This window comes from Rhinolophus sinicus, linkage group LG03 (genome assembly GCF_036562045.2).
Source record: "Rhinolophus sinicus isolate RSC01 linkage group LG03, ASM3656204v1, whole genome shotgun sequence".
In the NCBI taxonomy this organism is placed as follows: domain Eukaryota; kingdom Metazoa; phylum Chordata; class Mammalia; order Chiroptera; family Rhinolophidae; genus Rhinolophus; species Rhinolophus sinicus.
Window position 1 is genome coordinate 163,396,537 of NC_133753.1, and position 24,294 is coordinate 163,420,830.

Consider the following 24,294-nt stretch of genomic DNA (forward strand, 5'->3'; position numbering starts at 1 on the left):
TTTTTGTTGTATTTAGAAATGTCATACTATCATACTTAGAAATTTATATTTTTTCTTGAATGTTAAATCAGTTGGGCTCCAAGACATTTGTAGCTGATACAACAATCTGTAAATTATTACAAGCGAGGAGGCTCAGATTTCAAAGTCTGCACGTGATTTGTTGATGGGCAAGAATGATGGTTTGGACTCAATTCACTGTGACTTTTACTTTTCTTTACTCCAAAAGTATCTATAATAATAAGGAACGCAAAGAACTGACACAGAGTAAAGATGTGAGTGAGTGAACATGAGTGGGCATGGGCCTCATTGCTTCCTTTGTGTTTTCACAGGAGCACATCCTTGGCTAGTGGTCTTGGTAACCTGGATGAAGGGAGATGTCTACAAGGTCAGATGACTACAGGACTTCTCTCCTTTATGTCCTAGGCATATCAACATCCAGAAATAACCTCTAAGGCAATAGATCTACAATTTATCATGCTCTCCAGGCTGCATATCCAGGCTCCAAGGCTTGAAATGTTTGCCATGGAAGCACTGGGCAATTTCCCATTTTCTTCACCTATACCTCAGGGCCCAAGGATACTCTATTTAAGTCACTGAAGGATTTTTTTTACAGGTAGGTCTGCCTACAGTTTTCCATTGTAAGTAACTACTTATTATTCCTTCACCAGATACTGATTCTCAAGAAAAAGTAAAAACAGATTCCTATACACTATGTCAGTTTTCTCTTAAATATTATGCATTTTGTATTTTCCATGGTTTCCTTAAGTTGGTGGGTGTAAAGGTGAATCTAACATTTGATTCCAGGATTCATTCAATAAAGCATAGATATTACTTAATCTTCCCCTTCATTTGATTGAAATATTGCTATTTCTTTAAATATTAGGTGAAATTGCTTTTGGTCCATAGAAGGATGGAAGGACATGCTCTTGTTTCTACTGTTCAAGGTGCAATGGCAGTACTTTTAGTAGTAACACAAAAACTGGACTACAGCCCAAAACATGAAAATATTTAAGAAGAATTGCTTTAGATATATGTTATATTCCAAACAGAAGGCTCATTTGTCTGGCTTATGGGCAAGGCTGGGTATTGAGTTCTCAGCGAAGGGAATTTTGCCAAAGACTAGGATTTGAGACTCAGAAATCCAGAAGAGCTAACCTACCTAGACTGAAATTCTATCTCTCAGGGCTGAGAGGTTTTGAATAAGCTAATCCAGCAAAGCAATTTTCATAAATACCAGTGGTTTTACCTCCCTGTATGTATCTTTATGTGAGTTTGAAGCAGTGTTAAATGGTACATAAATGAAACTGGATATTCAAACATGAAATATAGAAGTTTTTATCAAATGTGACTTAAAAATTGCATAGAATAAAGAGAAATTTGACATTCAGTTACATCTTTGAGAAGTCCTGAAAAATATGTGATTATCTCTCAACCATCAACCATAGAACCTAGTCAAAAAGAACATAATTGAATAAAAACACATTTCTAAAATTGTTCATCTGCATACATGCAATATAGCAGACATTTTTATTGGTAATGAACATAAATTATGTCTTGCAAATGAGAACAGTGTAATCAGTTTTAGTTTGAAAAGGGGAGATGTATGATCTCCTAGGATATTGCAAAAATGGTGGTGAATAGGTATACTTTGATTATGATAGGTGATAAAAATAACCCCCAGTTTACTTCTAGGTCCTAAAACAAATCAGAAAATTGACCAATGAAAAGAAGTTAATTGGTCTACTGAGAAAATTGTTATGCCTACAGGGTTGAACACTATTTGAGAACAGAGAACACAATATATTAGTTACTGCCAAATGTTTCTGTTCTTGAATCAGCTTTACAGTAAACAAATACATGTTCAAATCTCAACTCTATGATTTATAGCTACGTGATCTTCAGAAATTGTTCTCTCTGAGCTGGTATTTCTTCTTTAGCATATAAAAAGCACATAGAAATGTGTAAGGAAGTTCATTAGATAAAATATTAAATGCCTAAACCAGTGCCTGGTCCATTATAGGTGTCCATTACATAAAAAACTTATTATTTTTCTTGCTATTTTATTTTGCAGAAATAGAAGATTGGTAAACAGTGTTCAGGTCAACATATTTTTTATTATTTTATCCCAATCTTGAAAAACGAATATTAAATGATTTCATATAGAACCTGCAGGATCCTGTACTTAAATGTCAGAGAGACACCCCCACCCAGGCTCCCACTACTCCTGACCCCTGATGTCCTAACAAACATATTCCAAAAATGCTGCCCTTACAGGTTTCTACAAATTCCTGGGCCTTGGAAAATATCCCATATATTGATCTCTTCTGTATTCCAGCATTCCTCACAGATCAGTCTCTCTCATCAGAATGAATGCAGTTTCATTGGGCTTTCTGCCAAATGCCTGAGCAGGTAGGACTTCCTTTTTTAGTGTGAGAACTACAGGTGAGTGAGTCAAGCTACGGCTCATGGGCCCACATGATAGCTCTGGATTTTCCACTGCAAACATCCCTTTTCCTGTGATTATCACTGGGGTATTACTAGTGATACCCCAGTTTCATCTCAGTTTCAGGGCTCAAAACAAAATGTTCAGCTGTCAAAATCATGCTGGTGACATCTTGGTAGAAAACATAATTAGATTACGGTACAAATGCAGCATTTTAAAGTGACGAAGAATTATTGCATAGTTCAGGCTGGATGCTAGGATCTTTTATGGCAATAAATTAGTTATTTCCTATGTGTAAGTTGCTATTTCCACATCACTGGTTGTCCATAAGTGAGCTATAAAAAAACTGCACAGTGGCATCAGATTGTTGGGGTTCAAATCCTGCATCTACTGCATGTTATACACAAAATTTCAGGTAAAAAACTTACCTTTCCAAATCTGTTTTGTCATCTATAAAATCAAGATATTAATAGTACTGACCTCAAAGGAATATCAAAGGCATTTACATGAAATGTATATAGCGCATTTGGTACCATGACTATTCATCAGGAGACATAGGAATTACTTAATAATTCTTTAATAAGTAATTATTTCTAGAACAATAATCTGATGAGCAGTATCTTAGTACATGAAACAGGTGTTACAAATATCCAAAGTGCACCATAAATTTAGCCAAAAGAGTTGAACACTTTAAGGATGTATAGACAGAAAAAGTCACTACAGGAGTTTTTGAAAGGTACCAGGAATCACACAGACCAAACTACAAACCATACTGTGTTACTTGGTTTGGGCTGCTATAGCCAGAGTGGCTTCAAAAAACAGACATTTATTTCTCATAGTTCTGGAGGCTGGGAATTCCAGGCTCAAGGTGCTGATTCATAGAGAAGAATATTTCCCCAACTTACAGAGCCAGCTGATTACCTTCAGCTGAGAGAGAGAGAGAGAGAGAGAGAGAGAGAGAGAGAGAGAGAATGCTCTGCCTCTGGTCTCACTTCTCTTCTGAGAAAATTAGTCCATCTTGGGGGCTCTACCCTCATGATCCATGTAAGCCCAATTCCCTCCCAAAGGCCCCACCTCCAAATACCATCACATTGGAGACTTGAACATGTGAATTTTGGAGGAATACATTCAAGCCATAACACATATGCTGGAAAGTAAATTTGCCCTCAATTTTATCTATAGCTGCTGTTGGGCAGCAGAGGAGTAAAATGAGCAAGCTGGGGAGCCATCCATCATTTCCTTGAAAAGCTAAGCATGAGGGGGTTATGCAAATAAAGTAAGGGTAGATATGGAGACAAAAAGCAGCACTGAGAAAGGGAGAGTAAAATAAAGTTAGGAGAGAGATTTTTTGCATATTAAGAAACACAGTAGTCTTCCCTGTGACTTGCTAGCTAAAAGCTCGGACTTGAAGAGTCCTTTCAAGCAGACATGCCACAGAATGCCTCTTATCCATCGAATGGAGTAGCAGAATCCTTTGTTCATTACGTTAGTATCAGATCATTATGTTTGGATATTTGTAGAGATACATTTATAACAATCAAACTACCTACAATGTCCCCAGGCCTAATCGATTCCAGAAAGATTTGCCTTTCCCTTTTCACCCAATCTGATCTACCTGAAATTCTTCCAAATCAGGATTGTTCTGCTTAGAGTAAAAGCTTTAAGTCCTTTTAAAGGTACCTGTGTTCTAACAGAACTAATTTCAGTAAAAGACATCCTCAAACCCAGGCTCTGTCATCTATTAGCCCTGTGACTGGGGACAGTGCATCAAATTGCTTATGATTTGATTAACTTAACTGGATAATGAGGTTATGAATACCTACCTTGAGAAACTATGAGAATTTCTCAAAGTTCATGAATATGAAACAATTTGCAAACTCTAAAGTTACACTGGGTTATTAAGCGCAAATGCCCCTGGAATGGGTGATACTTGAAATGGTTTCCGTTCCCTCATGCAGAGGTGATATACATGGCAGATTCTTCTACCACAGCAAGTTTTGATTGTATTTGGCAGCTTGAGGGAGAGCAAGAAAGATTAAGCAGGAAGCTGTTAACAAGGAAGAAATAGGGACAAAAGGTCCTGTCATAAAAACAAATTTCCTTTGTTCAAAATTGTGTTCTGGTAAGGTATGCTTTGCTCTCACATGTAAGACTGAAGGAAGCGAGTTGAAGTGAATGGAGATAATTTCATTTACATTCTCTATACTATGTCTATAGGTTTTTCATATCTGCTTATACCTTTTCCAACAGCTGAGAGGCAGGACTGGAATAACTGATATTGAAAAGCGTATGAAATTGCATCAGGTATCTGTAACACATGCGATATATATCACAAAAAGAGGCAAGAGGTGGAAAATGAAGGTACATCAGTGGTGAAGAAGGTAGGGGATTTACTGTGGAGCAATGCTGTGTGGAAGAGGTTGGCTTTTGAACTGACTAATTCAACTTGGTAGGTGGAGCATTGTCAGGGGTATAGAAATAGATGACATATAGACTTGGACATGTATCGGATTGTTGTCATTGATTTAATACCTTAAAGAAAAATTACTTATCAGAATAGTCTTCCAAAAAAGGGAACTTCATTGTACTTGATATGCTATAAAGCCCACTAAACTCTGATGTTTAACTTGCAAACATATGATGAAAACGCTTTCTGTGAGGTGATACAATTGTAATATCTTTTGGTCAATTTGGAAGAAATATATAAGAAATAGTCAACAGCAATTACCTCAAGAAAAGAAGGGCTGTAAAAAGTGGGAGAGGGAGTCTGACTTTTCATCTTTTAGTAAAATATAGTGTTTTTTAAATCATAATCACAATTTTATTAAAAAATAGCTAGAAAAAAATTATTTGCATGATATGCTTTCAGTTTTGATGCAATATACAAACACACACAATTCTCCAAGACAGAAAAATATTTATATGCATATTAAATAGAGACAGTATATCATAATGCTGAGAATTATCTCTGAGGAGTATGTTATTGGAATTTTTAATTCTTAACATAAATTGCTGTATTTCTCAATTTTTTTTGTAATTACCTTACCACTTTTATAATCAGAAATAAAAGCAAACTAATTTTTAAGCTATAAAAGTCATTTTTTTGAAAAACCACCTTATAGAGGTATGATTGATGTGCATGTACCTGTTAAACATATACAATTTCATGAGTTCGGAGATAAGCATACACCTGTGAAACCTTGATTACAATATATACCAAAAATATATCCAACATCTCCAAAAGTTTCATCCCATCCTTATCCATAAAAGAAAGGTATGTTGTCATTTATCCTAATTAGCAACTAGTTTTAAACTTCCCATTGATCGTTAGAATTTATCCCATCTGTGAGTTTGTTTTGATTTCATACCAATGGAAAGAATATTTTGATTTTAAATCAATGACAGAATATTCAATGAAATAAAAGAGGAATTTAAATAATCTCTCTTTCCCACTATCTTAATACAGTTGAAAGTCATTGTAAATAGACAGGCCTTTGATTCTGTTTTTTAAGTATTCCACACCCACTCTCATCTTAGATCTTAAACTCTATTCAAATTATTCTGCATAAACACAGCTAGAATCTATATGCCAGATTTCATTACAGCTTCAGTTAGCAGTGTGAACCTAGTGTGAATTCAAGGACACCAGAGAGAATTTTTCCACTGGTTATATAAGTACTAATAGTTATAATTTGGTTTCATTCTGCAATAGGTTTGGTATCTTTACATTTATTTTTCTTATATATAAATGCACACCTAATTAAGTAAATTTAAATATCATACACAAACGCAAAACCAAGATTTGATGTCATGTTAAACACGGATCAAATGTGAATTTGATTCTCACTGATTCTAGCCAAGCCCCTTGCTTCCCTTCCTAACATGTGCCCCTGAAGAGAGGGACTCATTGAGGTTAAGGACTTTTTCCAAATGTGCTTTTTATTGCTGGTTACAGAGAAGAGACTAAAAGTGGCTAAAGTCTTGAGAATGTTTCCCAGAGCCCATATTCATCCTCAGAGAAGTGATTTAATTCTTCCTTGTTTTATTACTACATACCTGGGGAGGATTTAATCCCCAGATCATGACATAATAAAAACTCCATGAGCACTTGTCCTATAAACACTGTTGGGTCAGTAAAATCCCCAACACTTCACTCCATGGGTCAGCACCCAAGCTTGGTCTGTGGTCATGTCTGCACTCTGTCTTAAAGGGTTGGGCAGCTTACACCCTTCTGAGAAAACAAAAAATCGTATGTAAACAATGGTGCATCAATGACACTGTTCTTAGGAGCTATTACCAAGTCCACTTTGCTTTCCATTTCTAATATGCAATAGAGCTATATTAGTGAAGTTTCTTCAGAGAACAGAACGAATAAAGAAAAGAACCAATGAATTACTGGCTCACATGATTAGGGAGGCTAAGAAGTCCCACAATCTACCACCTGCAAGCTGGAGCTGTCTCAGGAAAGCCAGTGCTGTAGTTTGAAGGCCTGAGAACCAGAGGGTGGTGTAGGTTCTCGTCCAAGTCTGAAAGCCGAGAACCAGAAGCAGAGGTCAGGGGATGTCTCAGCTCTCAGCCTTTTTTTCTAGTCAGTCCCTCATCAGATTGGAAGATGCCCACCCACATTGTGGGAGGGGAGGGTGGGCATCTGCTTTACTCAGTCTGCCAATGCAAATGCTAATCTCTTCTGGAAACCCCCTCACAGACACATTCAAAAATGTTTAATCAGGTATCTGGACATTCCATGGCCCAGCCAGGTCGACACATAAAATTAACCATCATAGGGTATTTTTTTGTTTTGTTTTGTTTTCATTTGCTCAAGCTTTTGTCTGAAGAAACAGGCCTGAAATGGTGAGGATCAGGCTTTTTGACTGATTGCTCTTTTGGTTGTTTAAGGCCAACCTGAAATCATCCCAGTTGACTGAACTCTAGTCTTACTGACATCCTCCAATCACACTGGGCATGCTGCTATCTTTGGGACATGTCCTGGCTGTTCTGCCTCGTGAAATGCTCTCCCTCTAAGTAGCTGTAGGTCTAACTCCCTCATGTCCTTTCCATCATTGATCCAAGAAGCCTTTGCCGACTTTCCTATAACTGTCCCCAAACCCAATCCCCTTTACCTTGATCTACTTCTTTTTCCATAGCACCTATCACCTGTGGCACTGCTCTTTCTCATTAAAAAATGAAAATTTAAATTAAAAATTCAGACAACTTGAGTACAGAATACCAAGCATCTGGTTCTTCAACTGAGTACCTGTTTTTTTTTGTGTGTTTTTTTTTTTTTGTGTGTGTGTGTGTGTGTGTGTGTGTGTGTTTTGTTTTTTTTTTTTCACTTTTTAACTAAACGGCTGGGGAAGCAGAGTTGCATCCACCTATTTTTGTTGTTTCTGAAAGTTAGAGACTTGTAAATCTCAAGAAAGAAAAATACCTTGTCACCTGCCTTGCCTTCAAAAAGCACAGTGCCTGACAATCTTACCCATGATTTTGGAGTTTGACTTTATAAGTTAATTGAATGCCTAACAGTCTTACTCTACAACAGGTCTATTCCTTGCTACTGTATCACAACATCCACAAATCATAATTGGATTTATAATTGCTTTTCTTGATAGAAAAGTATTTCTGTAACATGCTATAATGGGAGTATAAACTGTTCAAGTTTCGATGTATAGGTTAGGAAATATAGCAGGAGTAAGCCACTTTTAATATGTGTATAGTTTAATTTTTAATATGGGAGAAATGCAACAACCAGAAGTCTTTAGTATTTGTGAAATTGCCACAAGTAATGGCTCAGTTTAAACATTTTTGGTAGATATTTATAAAAACTGCCCTTTTCATTTGACATAACTGGAGTTTTCAATGACGTTATCAAAGAATTGCATTTATTGACTGCTCATTTCTCAGATTTTTATATTTGCTGTAGGGATAATTAAAATATATTGAATAAGCTACTTTAAATATAGAAAGAAAAATATTAAGTATTGTGTTCACCAATATGCCAGATGAGTGTTAAAATATTTATCAATTAGGCTAATCAACCTACTTCTCTTTTAAAAAGACCTAAGGCTTATAATGTATTGTGCTATGGTAAATGGTATTCTTTATAGGTAGGTCTCGATAGAGAAATAATTCTCAGGTTAAAACCCAAATTTGTTTGTGCAATTTGAAACATTTTGGGAAGACGTGTGATACTTATTTCAAACTCACTTACCTTTAAAGGTGTAATGGGATCTCAGTAATAATAATATCCAGATCAAAGAGAAGACAGTTGAATCTTAGCTTCAGATATATCCTGTAAGTTTCATATCAAGCTCTGTCATTACCGTCAACACTTGGCACACTTTCAGAAAAACTCAGCTTTGTAACTTCCCAGATAAGCAATATTTGCCTAATACATTATCCGGGCTCTGCAGAACTCAGTGTCAAATTATACTTGCAGCTGTTTCTTCACTGGTAAGTTAATACCTCATGGTGATGACACTTAAAACACAGTTGAATTATCAAGATGGAGACTTATCCGGAGCAAATGAGATGAACCAAAAGGGTTTAGGGCTTTGGAGTCAGAGAGAACTCCCTCATGCTGACATCACCACTGTTTTAGCTGCATGACCTCTATGGAGTTATTAGGTTATCTGACTATGATTTTCTTATTTGGAAAAGGAGGAGGATAAAACATAACTTGTAGGATGTTGGGAGAGTGAAATGAAACAAGGCAGGTAATTCACCTAGCACGTAGCTGAGACCGAGTTTCTCAATAAATGGTAACTGACATAGAGAAAGAGGAGACTGGTGGGAATTAAGTAAGCAGGCAGCATCAGGGCCGGTTCTCTCAACCCCCGTGCAGTGGGCACGCAGTGGATGGCTCCACCCACTGTAGTGTGCATTCCTCCCCAGTGCAGGTTTGAGCTTTAGAGCAGCACCAAGGACACGGGTGACGTTAGGCACTCCTGCAACCCTGGCCCAGCACCAAGCATTTGAGATCTTTTGGTTCATTCCACACCAACCTTGGGGCATTCGGTATTTGCATGTGCATTCAACCATTTGTGGTCAGCCAGGGCATGCCTATGGAATTCATCTTCATGTAATAGTTGACTAATGGCAAAGCGTGCTCCATTAGTCAAGCTATGGTGGAAAAAATACCAATCATGCTCCAACTTGCAGGGTAGCCTCAGACTCTGGAGGTGAACCACCCCTCAGGGCACACTGACTTCCATCTATCCTCCCTTCAAGCCACCTGGCCAGTTCCTAGTCAATCCTCACATGGAACATAAATGTGACTTTCTTTCTGCAGACCTAACCTCTGTATCAGGGACAATTGTGATTGACTCCACCCATAAGCTCAAAGGGTACTGTATGTAGCTCTATGATATGGCAATTCTAACACTGTCTACTAATTATCTGCTTACAGAACTGTCAGCCTCCGCAATGGCTAGTAACAGTTTTTTACATCAACCCCTTGAAGGTTTTAAACCTTGGATTTTTCTCACTGAAGCGCAAATACACACACACACACACACACACACTCACCCCTTAGGAGGATTATGGACATCTTGAGAGACTCATTCACTCTTAGGAATTTGGAGATCCAATGCTAAGAACTCCTATTCAAACCCTTGTGCATATCCATTTATGTTTTCCTTGAAAATCCTTGCAAATCAATGGGCATATTCTAGGCATTTGATAAATGAATAAATACGTGAACAAATAACAGTCTACCTAAAAGAATGGCAAGATTATTCCTAAAAACATATGCAAAGAATCCACAATTATCTGAGAGAATACCAGATGTTAGAGAATCTTGGAAGAAATTTTGATTGACTCATACCTGGCAACACAATCCACAAGAGGCTTTCTAGACTCATTGTCCTAATCCTATTTTGATTCTCTTTCTCATGTTGTTGTATAGTGAAGACCATGGTAGAGAGAAAAATTAGTTACACTCAGTTTCTGAAATATAACCTACAGTAATTTTGCACAGGGGCACAGGTTAAATGAGGGGAGATTATTTCCCTTTTCACCCTCTGTATCTATTACAGACCATTCAAAGGTAAATGGAGATTAATGTGTTTTGCCTCTTTTTGGGAAAATGGTGAAACTTCATCTATGTCTCTCCTTACAGATGTGTCCCATCTGTTATTGTTGCATGGGATTACAGCCACAGGCTTCACATTAAAGGTGGCAAGTGCATAGGAGAAGGCTTCTGAGGGGTTACAGGGAAAGGCTTCCCAGTGTTAGTACGGAAAACTCCTTGGAGAAGAGGTTTTTCAACCTAGAAATTTTTCTATTTTTTCATTTCTATGGCATTGCTTTAAGACACAGAAATTTTTTCCTCTTCAGTGTTTTATAACACACCTGCTTGAACAAGCCTCAATTTATTTAAGGAGAGAGAGAGAGAGAGAGAGAGAACAGATTTATTTTTCTTTGATGGGAGAACTCCCCCTTCTCCCAGAGGCAACTAGCAAATCCTTAACCTGCATTGCATCTACAGGAACACCCTAAGAACTGCTCCCAGCCCTCCTGTGAGCAGCTAGAGGTCTCTAGTGGAAATCCACAGCAATCACAGCTTTCATCATGTAGGGGAGGTGGGGAGGGCATGGACAAAACACGCAGCAGCCACTTTCCCAACACATGAATATGTGGGTGGCCTAGAACTCTATTAGCCACAGGTCCCCAACTTCAAGGATTCTGGGGAATTTGGAGAGCTAATTGGGATCAGACTTTGAAAAGGGAACAAAAGATGTACCCAGTCCTTGCTTCTTTCTCCTTCTTGTCTACCTTGGAAGCTGTATTTCTAACTAGAAAGGTTAAAATTCCAAGGAGCTCTGAGTATGTTAAAAATATGAGACATATTTTGCTATAAGTTGGGAGAGGTGTGAGATTATGTAAATTACCACAAACTTGTCAAGAGCAGGAGGTTTGCCAATATCCACGCTCCCTCCCAGCAGCATGAGGATAGAACTCTCTCTTCCTACACAAGATGCCCAAGTGTTGCAGATTCTCCTCATCAGGCATCACAGCACGTTAATGTCGTTTCCTTTGTGTCTTTTTTTCAAGTGGGGCTTAGCTACATGATTCATTTAACAGTGTAAAGACGATCTAGACTAGAGAAACCCATTATTGGGCTCCATTTGTTCGAATGGCCAACAATTTCACTGCAGTGAGAAAAGAGCTCCTAATGCATAGTCAATAGTAGCTTTTAACCCTACGCTGGCTTTGGAAAGAAATGATATGCTCAGGAAACAATTTCAGAGTCTCTCTGTTTTCCATTCTTGGGGATAAAATGTGATTCGGTGCAGTACATAAAAGTAAGTTGGAAACATTTGCCCCACAGGGTGCTGGTAAAGTCACAGTAAAGAAAGCTTAGGTAATTTGGAAAAGGGTGGTTTGATCTTGACAGTGTGGAGAGTGTTCACCAAATCTCACACCCGCTCCTGCCAATTGCCTCCAATAGTGGAACTGCCGTAGCCTCGGGAAGTATGGAGAGTGATTTTTAGCACTCCCATTGGCAAGATTGAGTGTGCCATAGTGACGAATACAAAGCATGTCTTAAAGCACAAATTAGGAAATCAAGCAATCTCCTAAAAAAGGTAAAGAAAAATGTTAGTGAAATGGGAGGACTTTTATAATAACACCACCAATAACAAACACCTCAAAGCATTTTTCCTAGGCATCACAATGTTCAGATTGAAACCATTCCCATAGGCATCTCTGCAATACTGTGGAGCTCATTATTTGCGCTACTTAGATGTCTCATAAGTGCTTGTTGAATGTTACCCTCCCTGCTAGAATGCCTGTACTCCATAATGTGTGGGAATGTTAGCCCTGCATAGCCCTGTGTCTGGGATTTCTGGTATGGTGCAACTCTCATCAAATCTTTGTGAATTGCATTCATAATAAATACATGAATGTAACACAATGATTTGTTTTCAAAACAGACACCACTCATTATAACAGGCTCCAAAGAAGTTTGACCAAGTTGTTTACAATAGATTGATGTTGTTTTTTAAATTGGTGGACCATTAGGTTAGAACCAAAAGGCAAATAGGTTATCATCAAAATATTTAATGGAAAGATAAATTTAAAAAATAAAAAGTTCCAGGAAATTCTCTCACTCTTTTAATGGCTATATCTCATCAGTGCCTTCCCAATAACCCTCTCAGGGAGATATTACTATATCCATTTTACAGAAGAGAAAAGGTGAAGGGTTTTTAAGAAGCAACGGCAGCCCTCTTCTAATCCATGTGACCCACACAACAAACATAAGCATCAGGTTTTATGTGAGGAGGGAAAGAGAAGAGGCAGTTTCAATCTGAGAAAATGTATTCTGAACGGGGAAGAAGCATTCAGGATGGAAGTATGGAATGAGGTCGTATGGCTTAAGGAAGGTCTGGAAAGTCTAGTTCCAAGGGAAGAGAAGCATGAGTGGGACGTGTAAGAGAAGGCGACTGCCCTAGATTCTTACTTCAGTACAAGATTTACCCATGCTGTGTCCCAGAAAGCTATGGGAATCAGTCTCAGAATTTAGGAGACCATCAGCTGATGGTTCCACTGAATCTCAGCAATCAGCAATTCAAATTTCAAAAAGAGTCAAGACCTGTTAAAATAGGACAATTGTTGCAGATGTATATCCTGATGCTGTGTGAAGGCAGACCTGTCCTTCTAGAGGAGACATTTCCATAGATAAGTCTGCCTCAGAATTCACGTGTTCAGAACTCTGAAAAGGCTTCACAGCTCTCAGAACAAAAGGTGCGCTGGGCCATGACCTGCAGGAACCAGCTCCCAGGTACCTCTCGGCCTCATCTCCTTCCACTCTTCTCCACACTCAGTCTGCTCCAGCCACACCAGCCTCCTCACTGGACTTAGAACTTTCTCCATATATCACATATCTTTATCCAAATCTCCATTAGGCTAACCCCACACTTCTGACAGGCTCCGTCCTTGGCAACCGTGTCTGAAACCACACAATCACCCTGCCTGACTCCCCTGCCCCTCAAACCCAACACTTCATAATCTCCTACCCACTTCAGTGTTTCTCCTTAGTTCTAATCACTAACATGAGAACTTCACTCTTTTATCTTGATGATTGTCTCTCTCTCTCTTGCTGGAATATAAGCTTATCAGGGCAAGCATCTGCATTGATTTTATTGGGTCTGTGCCTCAAACAGTGCCTAGCATATCACTGGTGCTCAGACGTGCTGGTGGAGTGGTTAGATGGAGCACAGAGGCACGTGTTATCTTCCTTCCCAAAGTCCAGCATGGCAGGCGCGGAAGCTGCCCCTGGGGATTGCAGTAGGCAGGGAGCAATCTCCTCATCTTCTGAGACTGGAGGTTTTGGAGACAGAGGCAGATACTTACCTTACAAATGAGAAGGAGCTGAGATGTGTGTTCTTTGCAGAAAACGTTCTCAGGAAATGTGTTTCTTCAATGCAGATTCAGGCTCCGGAGGAGAACTTGGTTCTTCTGTCTGGCTGGATTCATTTTCACCGAGTCACACCACTTCTTCCTGCCCACACCTGCTTCTCAGGAATGGCCCCTGTGAGCCCCAAGGTAGGGAGGGGTAGGGCGTGTCTGTGACACCTCAGATAGCTGTGCAAAGAGGGAAGAGGTCTGTAAGGGTTCTGCAGTATGGAGGGTGCCCCTCCTGGCAAGGAGAGAGAAAGGCCATAGCCCAAAAAACCTTTAAGTGCATTTGTGTTCTCAGAGAAGACTGTTCTTTTAGACAAGTTTCAAAAACATAACATTACATTTGTCTTTTGAAAGCATACATTGTATCCTCTGTATTGCCAGCTCAGCTCTTTTGAGGGCTTCTGGTGGATAATAAGAAGCCAGACTAGCAGAACTTTGATATTGATTATCAGCCATTTCCTACCAATGAATTTCTTGATTGCAGTTTTCATCTATTTGGAAAAAGAAAGCCAAAAGCCTTTCAGAGGAAGTTGCTAATATTTAAACAGAGAAACAATTATTTATCAGAATATTTGTCTTTAACTCTATTAAATCATACTTAGGCATAGCTTAGACACTCATTTTAGAAGAAAACCAAATGCATATTTTTTATATTTAATACCATTCTTTAAATGGCAAGACCCATGACAGGTCCATTCACTTTTACGTTCCTAGGACCTAGGAATTAGAATCTGCGCATCAAGTGCTCATAAATATTTGCTAAATGCACATACTTTGAAATGCCTCAGTTCATCTCAACACTACAAAACTTCCAAAGTTTGAAATCAGAAAATTATTCGCGCAGATTCCTAAAGTATGCCCTAATGTCTATGAGTACGTTCAAGTCTGTACTTCTTCAGCCCTTTGTACATACCTGCACTGTGGCAACTGGCACATCTTAATTATCGGTTCCTCTGTGTGTCTCCTCAAGGGTCATTTATCACTGTTCCCAGAGCACTTGGCTTGGTGCCTGACAACAGTAAGTGCTCAGGAAATTCATTCCTTCATTCATTCACCCATTAACCACTTAAGGACCTGCTATGTGCCAGGCATGCTGCCAGCTATTGGGGTTACAATTATGGACAAGACATCCAGCTAGCCTTAGTCCTCCTCATACAGAGCTCACAGCCCAGGGCCCGGGTGTGGAGCTAGGCAATCAGACAATTATTCAAACATCACCAAAAGGTGAGGTGAGTTAAGATACACACTTCAGAAGAACAATGAGAGGACTAATATATTCTAATGATCTGGCAAATCTCCCCAGAAAAAAAATGACATTTATACCAAGACTGAAAGGATGAATAAGAGTTAGCCAGGAAGAATGGTGGGGAAGAGTATTTCAGGTAGAGGGAAGAGCATATGACGAAAGCTAGTGTTCACACATTCCTGACAATAGTAGTTCCCAGATTTGGCAATGAGAAACTCAAATTTCCAGAAATGCCCAAATAATAAGTACATTTTAAAAATAATGAGTGACCACAACACTCAGCAGTGAACAATAAACAGTGAATTGTTTTTCAGTGACAGAGTTACAACTAGAAGTTTCAAAGGCATTTATTTTGTAACTTCATTCTCACACAGAACAATTTCTGAAGCTCTATACAAACAGGGCTAAATTAATTTTTCAAAGAATGCCTTTGAAAAATTAGGTATTCCTATTGAGAAACAAAAGCAAAGAGAATGAGAAAAATAGGCTTGCCAAAGAAATCAATACTACAACTGTAATTAGAATTTAGGCTTCAATTGACTTCTCGTTGTAAATTCATTGTACACCTCTCTCTTCAAGTAATTTTGAGATCCAAACGTGGCTAAGCTACTAAGGTAAAATGATCAAAATACCCAATCAAAAAGTATAAAATGAAAACCACCATAAATCCAGGATTTTATTTCCACAGATTTGGTGTTTGAAACCCTAAAATAATTTACAAAGTGTTAAAGAGGGATTTCTCAGGAAGCTTCAGATCATGGTAATGCTTAGAAGGACACTGAATGGCTGTCTGAGTCCTTCATCCACTCTGACACTATCCTAGTTAATTAAAAATATACCCTACTTTCAAATATTTTTATACAGAAATTCAACAATCTCTGTTAGGAAACAATTCCAATAGTTAATAACCTTTGCTGTGAAGAAAAGTGGTATTTATACTAAGTAATATATAAGGGGTGCCAAAAAAATGTTTACACATGACTTGTATTCATCTTTTGTTATCAGTATATAGTGAGTATTACAACTTTCATACAGACTTTTTCCTTTCTTAAAATTTGTACACATCTTTTTGGCACCCTCTGTATATGTCACTAAAATTGCAGTCCAAGGCCATTTTATCTATTTGGGCAAGGAAAGCAGTGATACATAAAAGTTCATATCCTGCCAGTGGCAGATTAATGGATTTGGGGTTCAGGGTCGCTCTATGCTCACTGAGACTCCATCAGAGACCTGGACCCCAGCAGCTTCATTCTGAGTGCTGTGAATGAACAAGCTTGGATCTTAGCCAATCTTCATGCTAGTCTAGCAAAGCCTCCTGGAGACACACTAGTCCTGACCATACAGTGCTAGGGAGGATAGGCTTCCCCGACACCACTAGCCTGAAGATTGCACATAACTCAGCCCCAGTAAGGGTGAAAAGACCAGCAAACCTCTCTTCAGTCTTATAGGGATGAACCCTGAACCTGTGGGATCTGACACTAGATAGTGTCAGAATTGAGTTGAATCGCTGGTGCCGGAGCACTGCTTGGCTGTGTTGGGTGGAAACACTGCTCCCCGTGTCTGAATTGGTGACCAGAACTTTTAGTACCCCATCTCTAGCTCCAAGATTAGCATGTGATGGGTCTCAGAGGGATCAAACTCAGTACCAGGTCAAGAACTTCAGCAGTTTCATAAAATTATACTCATTATTTACCAACTGAGCCATCCAGGAGGCAGCTCAGCTCAAGGTGTCGTGTTCAACCTTAGTTGCAGGGGGCGGAGCCCACCATCCCTTGCGGGACTTGAGGAGTTGAATCGGCAACCTTGTAGTTGAGAGCCCACTGGCCCATGTGGGAATCGAACCGGCAGCCTTTGGAGTTAGGAGCATGGAGCTCTAACCTCCTGAGCCACTGGGCCAGGCCCCTAGCCAAACACATTTTAATTTTATTTCTTTTTGAAGCCAAACATTTTTGGAACCAAGATACACTAAACTGTGTGACAATACTATAAATAATTACAACTTAATATTGATATCACTGTTAAAGTTCAAATTGATTTTATGAAGGGATGTATGAATATGGTAATAGTTATTGAATACCTACCATGTGATGAGAAGGCCGACTACAAAACACAGTCCCTGCCCTTAAGGAGACCCAGCTCAGGTAAGCACACAGAGCAGTAAATAAGCTGAAGAAGCGATTCACCTCTAAAAAGTAGCAGGCGAGAATGAAACAGGAAGGGACAGCTTGGGAGGACTGGAGAAGCTGTACAGAAGAGGTGCTGCTCCACTTGTGTCTTGATTAAAGGATGAATAAGAAACTTTACAGGCAAATGGATGGACACACACACACATATATACGTACATATACACACTCATATATACACACACACATACATACATGTATAACTAGAATTGATATGATGATAGATAGATAGATAGATAGATAGATAGATAGATAGATAGATAGATGATAGATGGACAGACAGATGGATAGAGGGAGGCAGGGAGAGGGCGAGAGAGAGAGAAAAGGAAAGATAGCTTGCTATTATTTAGAAAAATTGCTAGTGTATACATTATATAGAGAACAATTAGTATACATGATATAATATATAAAATATGTAATACTAATAAATATATATATACATATATAGTTACTCTGTATAATACCAGTCTTCAATTATAGATATTTCTATGTTAATGTTCCTCAAGGCTCTTAATTATCCCCCACATCTACCCCTACTCCAAATTCAGGAGAAAAACAAAAAAATTATTAATAGGATCCTTAATCATGGGAATATTGCATATAGAAATTATTAACAGGAAATACAAAGCTTCTGTGGCTTTTAAGTTGGCCAGCCCCTGCATTTATTTTGAAACCTGCCGCTAAATCTTCACATTTTGGGGAAGAACTCAGCTGTACCATTTTTCATTTCTCTGAGTCCCTAAACTGATCCACATTATAGAGAGGAAAAATGTTCCTGCCAAGTTTTTTGATCTACCTGAAATCAAACCGAACTGCATGCAATCTTGTGAGACTTGAGAGTCACTTCAAGCGAACAGCAAGCAGTATGCTGGCTGAGGAAAAGAACTGCAAGAAAAGGCAACTGACACATTTGTGGACAAACAGAGGGTCTGACTAAGAGCAGAGTATCCCGTCTGCTATGTCACATAGAGCTCCAAGGAGTTTGGGGCATCTGTGGTGGTAAAGAGGTAGCAAGACTGTACTATGCCAAGAACGGGGACAAGAGGACATTTGGGGACATCTACCTCACATGTTCTCACTCAGACTTTGCACTTGACAATGCAGTAACTTTCACAGTTGGAAAGAAAAGCTATGCCAGTGACAAAACTGGAACACTGAGGGGAAATTAATAACACTTTGTGCTTCAGGTTTCCTGGGAAGATGTGTCATACATATGAAGTGAGCATGACACAATTTAACAGCAGTAGCCTGTCTGGGCTCAACCTGTTCATTTAAAGTCCCAGGAACTGTAAGAAAGAGTCGATTTGAAAAGGAGACCCAGACAGGCACTAGAAAGATTTCTGGGGAGAGGGGAGAAGAAGGGAGACACTCCAGGGAACCCTCTGCTAAACTCAGAAAGGCTGACCAAGATTCCCTCATACATGTAAAGGGCACTCGTGGGAATTCTGAATGGTATTTTGTCGCAGAGAATTTTTGCAGAATTGAAATCACATTGGAGTTAGAGTTGCACTGGAATTAACAGGCACAGAAAGCATTACAGTCAATGATGAATCTGAACAATGAGCAAATACACATTAAAAGCCTGAGGACTCTTCTGTGCAACGTACTCATTACCCTCACGTCCTTTGATGAGAGGCAGACTGATTTCACTTTCCGGCTCTGCCCTTTGCTAGCTGTGGAAACTTGGGCAAGTTACTTCATCTCTCTGGACCTTGGTTCCTCATCTGTCAAAAAGAGATAATTACACTTACCTCATAGGGAAGTTAGGAGAACTAAATTTTGTGGTGTATGTAAAGAATCTAGTCTAGTGCCTGGCAGATGGCAATGAATCAAAGTCAAGCTAGACAAGTAGCATAAGATTTCTTTTTTGCTGTGTCCATATTGTTTTACTTCTGAGGCGAGAGCAGAGTATAAGAACTATTAGTAGTCATAGTAGCAGTACCATTGTAGTATTAAGAATCTATCATATTAAGTGCTAACCTATCACACTAAGTACTGATCATATTAAAATATTGTACTCTGAGTTTTATATAAATTATTTCTTTGAATATTTGCATAACTTCAAATAACAGAATAGTTTATTTTCCCTTCATTTATATAGATGAACAGAATCAGAGAGAAGAAGGAGCTTGTTTGAGGTCACACAGAGCTAGTAAAATGCTGAGCTAAAATTTAAACCCAGGTTTGTCTTCCTCTGAGGCTTACAATCTTCATTATGTGAGCCTTAAATTTGAGATAAACACAGCTGGGATTAGTATTGCTTATGAGCAAGGGACCTCAGAATGATTGTACAAAAGAGACAATATTTCAGCCGACTCTTAGAGGATGGGGAGCTTTTTTGAAGTGGGAAAGAGTAACCCAGAAGAAGGAACAATCTAAGCAACTAACAACAGCCTGAAAGTATTTTGCATGTGCTGGGCATGGAGATCTGGCCCTTCAGAGGGAGTTGAAGCATGGAACTTCAAAAGAGGTGCCACAGTAGCCACCAGAGTGTCACAAGATGTTGCATGTATTGTTCTGGAATTTTGGCAGAGATGCAAAGGCCAAGAACAAAACAGTAGATACCACATATCTACAGAGTCAAAAGTAAGGTGCTAAATCATCTCAATAAGATTAGAACAGTATTGACCCCAAGCTAGTTCTGCCATAAGTAGGTCATCACTCCCTCTAACCATACAAAAAGTTGAGGTTGAAAAAAATGAAAAGGGAAAATTTATTTGGAAAAACTTGTTGGGTATTTTACTACTCCCTGAACGAAGGTGGGGAAGAGCTGCAGCCTCACTTTAAACCTAGCGTAACAGGTTGAAAAGAGAATAATGAGGGAGCTTGACCTGTGTCTCCAGGAATCTTGAGGACACAGGGACTGGAGAGTGACGGATGTTGGAAAAAATGTAAAGGCAAAAAGCTGGACAATGGAAATGGTGAAAGAAAGACTTTGTTCTTTCATAGTGAAGAAAAAGAGAGCTGTGCGGGAAGTGAGATGTTTCTCTACCTATGGCATGGTAAAAGGGCTCACTGCCCTGTTTCTAGAAGTGGGTTCTGTGAAAAACCAGCCACTTTGACTCAACCCAAAAGAGGTCCTCCCCAAGAGGAACATATGGGGCTCTGTTGTATCCCCTACAGTGAAGTGGCCCTTGAGAAGCCCAAGGGATGAGGTAGATGAGAATTATTACTCACAACATTTACTGCAGTCTAAGTTCTTCAGCAGAGGACCTCCAAGGATTTCACAAAAATGTCCCACAAGAGAAAGAGCCAACAATGACGAGTCCATCATCCAGAGGGCAGAAACACAGATGACAGTTGTGCTAGCCTCCCTCCCGTTCTCCGTCCTAGCTAATTGTTCTTTCTGACGCCTCCATGGCCATGACCTGCTTTAAACTGGACTGAACTCTTTAATTCTTGACAGTAATTAGAGTCTTTTTATTATTTAAGAGTGACTGGAAAAGCTACTTCATCCAGGCAGGGGGAACAATGGTTTTACACAGTCTACAACAAGGGGTGGTGTGGAAGCATAGTTTCTTTCAAGTTTGTGTCCTAGTGAGACCAGCTAATAGAATAAAAATCAATTAGAATTGTAGTAGCAATTATAATAACAATAATAAGTCCATGCAAATTCTTTACCTACCACATATTCATCCTCATCCTTTTGCCTAGTCTCTTCATCAACCCATGTGGGCTGTGGGTTTGATTTTTGTCCTTAGTCTCTCTTTTCTTGTTATGCTCTAGAATCTGGTGTGTCACATGGATTTTTCTCTTCCATCACCTCTCAAACTGGTTTGTCACACCAATACTAAAGTTGACTTTTTGAATGGCATAAAGTAGAAACTGTTTTTAGGTGAGGGGGTAATCCATGAAACCTAGATGAGGTCCTTATTTTGAAGGGGTGTAAATATCATGCTAATAAGTACAAATTTTTTTTTTCTCCCTCCTTTGCAGATATAAGGAGATGCTGAAGGATTTTAATCTAAGCAGTAACATAATCATATTTTGGGGTTTTCATCTTTAATCTTTTTTGGCAGCACATGTGGGGGAATAGATTGGGCAAGAAAGAAACTAGAGGTAGGGAAATCAATTAAGAGGTAATCCTGAGACAAATAACCTATAAAATTATTGGAAGAAGAATTAACATTCTCCAATGACCCATCAAAAGGCAGGTATTAAAATGCAGTAAGCATGTAAACCTTGAAGGAACAGACTAATAAATCAAGCTGAATAATAATCATCTGAAAATAAATAAAGATTTTGATGTGAGCTGAAGACTATGCATTGATTGAATAATTAGTACTCTGGTGCTTCTATTACAAATTTTATTTTTATGTATTATCCTGGAGTCCTGAATTATAAATTTCAATGAGATTTTCTGTGTCATGGACTTAATTTAGGTTGCATGGATCTTCTTATGAGGTAAAGAGAAGGCAAAGTGGCTTCATTTCTCCTAAACATCTGTTGTCCTTAGACTAAAAGGGAATATTTTTCTCCTCTCCCCCTCAAGTACTTTTTATATCTAAATAGCAAATGTATTTTTTTTTTATGAATCAGACTTTTTTCTTTCTTTCTTTTCTTTCTTTTTCTTTCCTTTTCTTTCTTTCTTTCTTTCTTTTCTCTCTCTCTCTCTCTCTCTCTCTCTCTCTCTCTCTCTCTCTCTCTCTCTCTCTCTTTTATTAAGCAAAAAACTATTTGTATTTCACTCCCAGCCCCATCTGGAATGGTTCTTTTATTTTACATTAGCTTTAACTTTGGCCTTATTATTTTCAGAAACAATTTAAAAACTTTTTTGAAAATAGCATTAAATGCTCTAGGGCATAAGCCAAATGCAATTCCTTGGGAAACATCAAAAGAAAATCTGGACTTACTGAGAACAATTTTCCATTATAATATACCAAAGTAACAATAACATTTTTGTTAGAGAAGGAGCATGACAATATTCCACCAATTTATACACCCTGCTTTCTCTTGTAATTAATGTGCCATCCATTTCTGCTTCAGTCCCTAAGAGCCATCTGGTCACACTTGACCCCTTTTCACCTTGTTTCTCCATTCACAAATACCAAAGAGTTCAGCATAGCACCTATTTTATTTTGGATACACTCTGTCTTCTTATCCTTTTAAAATCTCCATATTTGTCATTAGTGTTTTGTTAGAATCATTTGCTTGTAAATGCATAGAATAATTCGAATATTACTACTAATAGCAATCATTTATTGAATGCCCACCATATGCCAGGTATCATGTTGAGGATTTTCCTACATTATCTCAATTTATCTGCACAACACACCTAAGATGTAGAAATACTATTTTTATTTTATAAGTGACAAAAACAAGTTCAAAGACGTTTAGTGATCTGCCTGAGGTCCTACAGTTAATAAAAAATCTAACCGGGATTAAATCCACACTAGGGCTCTGAACGATTGAGCTGTTTAGCCTCCCACGCCTGAGGAAATCACTGGGATTTCCTGTACTTATGGCACAGTTCTGACCACCAGGATAAATTCCTGTCCCTGGGTTGATACTTATTTCTCCCAATAAGGATTTCATAGATTGGACAAGAGAAATTTTGGAAACGTATTCATAAGAAGAAAAAATGATTTGCACTTTGAAGGAAAAGTCATTTGAGTTAGAATCCTTGAAATACCCCAAAGTAACCCAGAGAGGGAGTTCTGAGGTGAGGCTGACCCACCCAAACTGAGAAACAAGTATAGCCTGGCGAAGGCTTTGGACTGCACTGTATCCCAACACTCTGAGCCAGTTCAGGGGACTTTGGTTATTTTTTGCTGGTTAGTAAATTTCTAATTATTATTGTTATTCAAAGCCAATTAGTACAGCCATTATGGAAAAGAGTATGGAGTATCCACAAAATATAAGAATATAACTACCATATGATCCAGTTATTTCACTTCTGAGTACTTATCCAAAAAATATGTAAACACTAATTTGAAAAGATGTATGCACCCCTGTGTTCATTTGTTCATTGCAGCATTATTTACAATAGACAAGATATGGAAACAATCTAATTGACTATTAATGGAAGAATGGATAAATATGATGTGGTTTATATATACAATGGAATACTACTCGGACATAGAAAGATGAACTCTTGCCACTCACAACAACATAGATAGACCCTGAGGGTATTATGCTAAGTGAAATAAGTCATACTGTAAAAGACAAAAATTGCATGATTTCACTCATATGTGGAATATTAAAGAAGCAACAAAACAACAAAAACAAACACATAGATGTGAATAACATATTGGTGTAGAGGAAAGAGGGTGGGAGGAGGGTAAATGGGTAAAGGGAATCAAATGTGTGGTGATGGACAGAAACCAGACTTGGTGGGAAGCACACACAATATACAATATCAATGCATATTGATATTGAATTACAATGTTGTACACCTGAAACTTATGTCAATCAATGTTACCGCAATTAAAAAGAAAAAAGGGGGGAAAAAGCAAATTAACATCATAGGCTGTGCTTTTTCTAGTGATAAAATTCTATTTAATCGACTATAACTTCCTACTACAGCACTGCACGGAGACGAGCAGGAGATGTAAATCTACAGGTTATTCAATACCGTCAGGTTAGTGTTAACTTTCAACATTTGTTCTCACTATGCATTTTTGCTAGACTAGAGGTATTATAACATTAACTGATTTGAGCTTTACAGCCTATGCTAAGCTCTACTCATGCACTGATAAATGAGTTTGAAAAGCCAGAAAACCTTCCAGCAGTTAAGAACAGAAATATGTGGGGAAAAGAGGGGCACCTGATCATCTAAGCACTGGAATGTCACCGTTAAATATTAGGAGTCAGTGACGGCTACCTGGTAATCTCCATCTTTGAAACTATAGCATATTAGTTAGTCCAAGATGCAAAGCTTTTGACTGGGCCTTGAAAACCCTAAGTCCCCTTCCTGACACTGACTCATTTTTGTGTTCTGTCCTCCTCACGTAACCTTGTTGAACCTCAGTTTCTTCACTTGCAAAATGGAAATAATAATATGTATGGTACAGGGGTGT

The 24,294-nt window shown here is 38.5% G+C and overlaps 1 long non-coding RNA gene across 1 annotated transcript in view; it reads right to left on the reverse strand.

Annotated features, from left to right (window-relative positions):
* The window catches only part of LOC141570426 (uncharacterized), a 615,584-nt gene that overhangs the window by 149,613 nt on the left and 441,677 nt on the right, over positions 1 to 24,294 (reverse strand). The window contains exon 6 of the long non-coding RNA XR_012494434.1: positions 13,796 to 14,026. This is a non-coding gene — a long non-coding RNA (uncharacterized LOC141570426). The remainder of the gene's footprint in view (positions 1 to 13,795; positions 14,027 to 24,294) is intronic.